Consider the following 6,114-nt stretch of genomic DNA (forward strand, 5'->3'; position numbering starts at 1 on the left):
TGGTTTCCTTTTTTCCATATTGTTTTTCTGTTCTTTGCTTTATTTATCTCTGATCTCATCTTTATTATTTCCTTCATTCTGCTGTCTTTGTGTTTAAGTTATTCATATAGTCTCGTAAGATGTTGAGTTAGGTTGTTGATTTGTGATCTTTGTTGTTTTTTAAAGTTACGCCTTTATTGTATAATTTTCCCACTTAATGTTGCTTTCATTGCATTCCACAAGTTTTGGTATGTTATTTTTTATTTTATTTTTATTTGTCTCAATGAATTTTATAAATTTTATTTTTTACCTATTTATTACTTAGGAGTGTGTAGTTTAATTCCCACATATTTTATTTTTTGTTTTCTGTTTATTTTCTCTGTTTTGTCATTTCTCTGTCTCTTTTCCAGGCTTTCTTTCTTCTCATTTACTTCAGTGTATTTTTATTATTTAAAAAATTACTTATTTATCTATAGTGCTTTTTAGTATATTTGTTTTAGATATTTTAGCATTACATTATATATTCCTAACTTATGACGACCTACTAGTATCAACATCTTACCAGTTTGTGTGAAGTGTAGAAACCTTACCTCCCTTTATATCCTTTTTCCTTTCACCATTAATAATTGTCTTATACATTTGCCATCATATATCAAAAAACAAAGAGTTTGTTAAAAGCTGTTGCTTATTATTTCAAAAGCTCAAAGAAAGAAAACTCTTTTGTATTTACTCATATTTTTGTTTTTTACATTTTTGCTTTCTTCCTTCTTTATATTCCCAGTATTTTTTTCATTGTTTCCTTTCTATTCAGAAAAATTCCTTTAGTTATCTTTTTAGAACAAGTCTGTTGGTGACAAATTATCTTATTTTTTCCTTTGTATGAGAATGTCTTGATTCCCTCTTTATCATGAAGTTTTTTCTTAATAGATACAGGATTATAAGATGATTGTCCTTTTCTTGTAGCATTTGAAAGAAATCTGTGCCATTTTCTTGTTATTTCCATAGTTCCAGATGAGAAATCCATTGTCATCAAATTGTTTTTCACTTATTATTAAGGCACCATTTTCTGTGGTTTCTTTTATGATTTCATCTTCTCCCTTAGTTTTTAGATATTTGACTGTTATGTGTCTTGGCATGGGTTTCTTTGTGTTTGCCATGCTTGTGGTTTGATCATCTCTAATTTATGAGCAAAAAGTTTATAGTTTAGGATTTTTGAGCAATTTGGTAAATCTCCAACCATTTTTCTTCAAACAATTTTCAACTCCACCCACTTTCTTCTTTCCTGGGATTCTGAAGCACAAATGTTAGGTATTTTATTTTAGTCTCACTATTCTCCAAGGCTCTATTTGTTTTATTGTTTGTTTGTTTTTCTTCAGTCAGTTTTCTCTGTGCTGTTATGATTGGGTCATTTATTTGGTTTTACCTTCAAGATCATTGCTGGTTTCTCTCCATCCTTTTTATTCTGCTGTTGTGTCCATCTATGTAAGTTTTTTCTTTCTGTCATTATATTTTTCAAGACTATAATTTAAGTTTGTTTTTTGCTTTATATCTTTTATAATTTTAGGTGAATCTTTTTCTTTGTGAAGACTTTTTTTTCATTTATTTCAAGATCATTACTCAATGAACCATTTTTTAATGAAAATTTTTATTTATTTATTTGAGAGTGAGAGAGAGAGAATAGGTCAGAGGGAGGGAGAGGAGAAGCAGACTCCCCACTGAGCAGGGAGCCTGACATGGGGCTGGATCCCAGAACCCTGGGATCATGACCTGAGCCAAAGGCAGATGCTTGCTTAACTAACTGAGACCCAGGCACCCCTGAAGCACTTTTTATGTTGGCTGTGATTTATGATTAAAACCCTTGTCAGATATTTCTAACATTTGTGTCATCTTGGTGTTGATATCTGTTACTTTTTTTACACAGTTTTTTTTTTTTAATTTCCTGGTTCTTAGTATAAAGATTGATATTCAATTGAAATATAGGTATTATTTTTATAATCATTATATGAGGCTTTTGTATTATTTAAATCTTATGTTTCAGCAGGTACTGTGTTACCACTCCAGAGAAGAGAAGTGAGCACCACCTAACTAATGCAAGATATGTGTAAGTCCAGGTTTTCTATTTGACCTTTTTTGACACTGGAGGGGCAGAAAGTAGAGAAACCTTCTCTTTGGTGGATGAGTTTGGTAGTGCATGTCTCCACTGAACTTTCTTTGATACCACCGCAGAAGAAAGGGGGAGAGGTCCTTTTTACCACTGGGTTGGGTTGAAGTTCAAGCTCCCTAAGTGGTCTCTCTTGATTGTGAAGGAGGGAGATATGCAGGGATGAAACCCATAGGCTTTCACTCAGCTTTCTCTGAAACCACCACAGCAGAAACTGGGACACCTCATTGCAGCTGAGCAAGGATGGAATCTAAGCTCCCCACTTGGCCTTTGCTGGTATGTGTGGGTGAAGCTATAGTTTCTCGGTGGTGTTTGTTCAGAGTAGAGTGATTATTGTTTAAAAGTTGCCTACCTTTGAGGGTGCCCATTCCTCATTCTTTGACTAGGGAGAGTAAGCTTCCATGGTCTTCTTATCTGTGCCTGTTGGTGTTTCCACATTGGTGGCTTTTCTGAACTCAGTATGAGAAGTATGATAAAAAACAAAAAACAAAGCAAGGAACTCTCTATCATGTCATTTTTCAAGTCTCTTATTTTCTGTACTTTTCAGAATCTGTTTATATTTGTTTTATATAGGATGTCCAGGTATTTCAATTATATTTAACAGGAGAACTAAGGAAAATATTTCTATTCCATCATCCAACATTTACTTACAGTTTTTTAAAGATTTTATTTATTTTTTGTCAGAGAGAGAGCACAAGCTGTGGGAGTGGCAGGCAGATGGAGAAGCAGGCTCCCTGCTGAGCCAGGAGCCTGATGTGGAACTCAGTCCCAGGACCCTGGGATCATGACCTGAGCTGAAAGCAGATGTTTAGCTGACTGAGGCACCCAGCCATCCCCAACATTTGCTTTCTGAAATAGTTTTGCAGAACAAGATATTTAACAAGTTGTTAATTTGAATGATTTTATTAGTGTTTTTATTTCAGGACTGCTTTATTTTTTTCTAACATATATTATTAACTTTGATTTGTAATGATGACTAACCATGTAGCTTTTAAAATTTGTTTATAAAATTTCTTTTACAAGCACCACAATTCTCAAAACCACTGTTTATTTTATAAAAAGGTTTTTAGATTTCAACCAAAGTCTTATAGACAGGCCAATAATGAGCTTAATTTTATAGACCTATTTTGTGTATGGAATCACTGGTTTATACGTTAACACTTTATTCCATTAACAGGAAGTTTCATAATTACAGTACTAATTTCTTAAGCCTATTTCAAATATGATATTCAAATTTGTTCTCTCAGGTTCAATTTTGTGACTTTCGAAGTAAACTCCCATTGGATTAATCTGAAAGTAGGGAACTCTGCTATAATTTAAAAAAAAAAATCAATACCAAGTTCTTTCATATTCTCTAACTCTAAATACATATTTAATTCATTGGTGAAGAATGGAAAATTTAGCCACTTTTTAATTTTTAGTTATTAGAAAAGAAATAGCTACATAAGGAAAAAAAATATTTGCCTACTATCCCTATTTTTACACATTCAAACTGAATTCATTAACTAGCTTTGTACTGTGCTCCTTATGAATGCTTCAGCTGTGTAGGCCCTCACTTTTTTCATATTAAGATACCAAAGGAGTAGGATTTGTTATCAGAACTTGTTGTCAGTGGGAATTATGTAATGACATTCTAGCAACTTCAGCAAAACAGTATTTACTTTTTCTTTCTTTCTTTTTTTTTTTCCCCCTCCAGGGGTGCCTGGGTGGCTCCATTGGTTAAGCATATGACTTCTGCTAAGGTCATGATCTCACTTGAGGATCCTGGGATGGAGCCCCATGTCAGGTTCCTGCTCAGCAGAGAGTCTGCTTATCCCTTCTCCTATACCTCTCCCTTCCCCGACTGGTGTGCTCTCTCTCTCTCTTTCAAATAAATACAAAATTAAAAAAAAATTTTTTTTTCACTACTCTCCCCTTCCCCCCACCCCCCAGCATCTAAGATCTTTTTAATAACAAGGCAGGATCTGTGGTTAGTTTTAGTACTAGGTGGCTCTGCAGCGTCTGGTGGTGCTAGAACTTCTGGCCCTTAGATTGCAAATAGAGTTTTTTGTGGCTGTGCAGGGTTCCTGGGGCCTTGCTGAAAGGCCTGGATACCTCTCAGCCCTTGCCTGGACCAGAGAGCAAGATGGTACCATAGCCCTTCGGGGACTCCAGGCCAACTGGTCAAAGGTAAAGTTTTTGCACCAACTTTGAGGACGCAGCTCCAGGCACGACCGTTCATGTGCAGTGTGCACACCTTCAGTTTGGACACCTCCTGGGCATGCATATCATCAGTTATGGTACCTACAACAGCAGCTGTTTTGATTTCCCAGTCAGGTAGCTTCATCCTCTGGATCACCCAGGATTACATCTGAGGTAGCCAGTTGCTGCAACATATGAACAACCGCTCTAACCCAAATCACCTAAATGTGGAGTTGGTTTATCCAGCAAGAAAGCTGTACAACTTGGCCAACAATCTCAGGTAGATGTCCTGCCTCTTGGGCTCTTGGCACTGAAACTTTCAGTCCTTGTTGTGGTGGATGTTGATTCCCATGATGGTGCCTCCTTATCAGCCAGGTCTGGAAAGAGAGAACCGAAAATTTTCATGTTTTTCATGAAGATACTTTTGAAAAATGTTGGTAAATAATTTGAAGAATATCTCAATTTGAGTTTGCCTGATTTTTGGGGGGGGGTGGTGGTGATTAGGCAGGGACCATAAAAGAGGCATTACACAAAAGTGAAGCATCTTTTTCTATGTCCTTCCAGGTGCATGATATCAGTATAATTTATTTTGGTTACGTTAAACATAATCTCTTGTTTGACATAGTGTCTACCTGGTTTCTACTTTGTAAAGTTAGTATATTGTCCCTCTTTCCAAACCCTATTCCTTAGAAGTGAGTTCCTATTTCCATCCACATTCAAGGCAGGTGGATTAATGTCCACATTCTGAAAAGGAGAATTTCAGAGAATTTGTGGAAGTATATTAATACCACCACAATATGTAATACATTATTTGTGGGAGATATTTTGATGTTACCCAGCTATCATTTTTCTATTTAAAGTTTTGCCCACCAGTTTTAGCACTTATTAGTGGATCTTGGCAGCACTTATTATCATATGGTCTTCCAATAGTGATTTTATATTTTTCTTGTTTCTTCCAAAATTAATAATTCTCCTGTAAGGAAGAGTTGTCCCCTCTCCCTCATTTATTTATCTCAGTATGGAGTCATGAATAATTATTTTACACTTTAAGGTTATAATTTAATATGATTATCTTTTCTTTTGTTGTTCAAATTCTTACAGTTTTGGCCATTGGGAACTCTTTCATAGTGACTGTTGTGTCCTTTTGCCCTAACTTCATCACCTGCTGTTTTTTGTTTTGTTTTGTTTTTTAGCATCTCCTTACTTTCTTGTACTTACAAGATGCTCTAAGCATATCTCATTTTTTCCCCCTATCCTAGACTTAGAATCAGCATTTCCCTAAGGATCTCTCTTTGCTTTAGTCAAAGAATGGTATTAGAATAACAGTAGCTGGAACTTAAGGAGTTTTCATTGTTACTGGGGTGTCACTTCTTGTAAGCGTATTTGGTAAGGAACCTAGAAATATAAGTATGTCTGCTAAGCCACACATGTCTACAGTTATTTTTGTATCCCCCTGTTTTGTGTGTGTGTGTGTGTGTGTGTGTGTGTGTGTGTAAGATAAAGATGAGTTCATACTGATATATCTTACTCTAATCCAGTTTTACAGGGTTCCTCCCAGCATCTTCTTCCTCCTTGTTCCTTCTAAATTCTTTATCCAAGAGCAAAAACTGAACTCTCATACACTATACTGCATTTACTTGTTTGTTCAACACTGTAAAATAGTGTCAGAATTTACCAAGTAGAATACAATATTTATGCACATATTTTGTCTTTAGACTTACACATCTCTTCCATTCCCAACATTTTGGTTGATTTTTAAAGACTTTCAGAGGGTAATGTTCCCTGTTTGTGAT

The 6,114-nt window shown here is 35.4% G+C and overlaps 1 pseudogene; it reads right to left on the bottom strand.

The window, feature by feature from the left end:
• Positions 1 to 4,150: 4,150 nt before the first annotated feature.
• Positions 4,151 to 4,673, bottom strand: LOC111155480 (annotated as a pseudogene).
• Between the last annotated feature and the right edge of the window lie 1,441 nt (positions 4,674 to 6,114).

Source organism: Enhydra lutris, unplaced genomic scaffold, assembly GCF_002288905.1.
Source record: "Enhydra lutris kenyoni isolate GAN:26980312 unplaced genomic scaffold, ASM228890v2 scaffoldscaffold41, whole genome shotgun sequence".
Taxonomy (NCBI): Eukaryota; Metazoa; Chordata; class Mammalia; order Carnivora; family Mustelidae; genus Enhydra; species Enhydra lutris.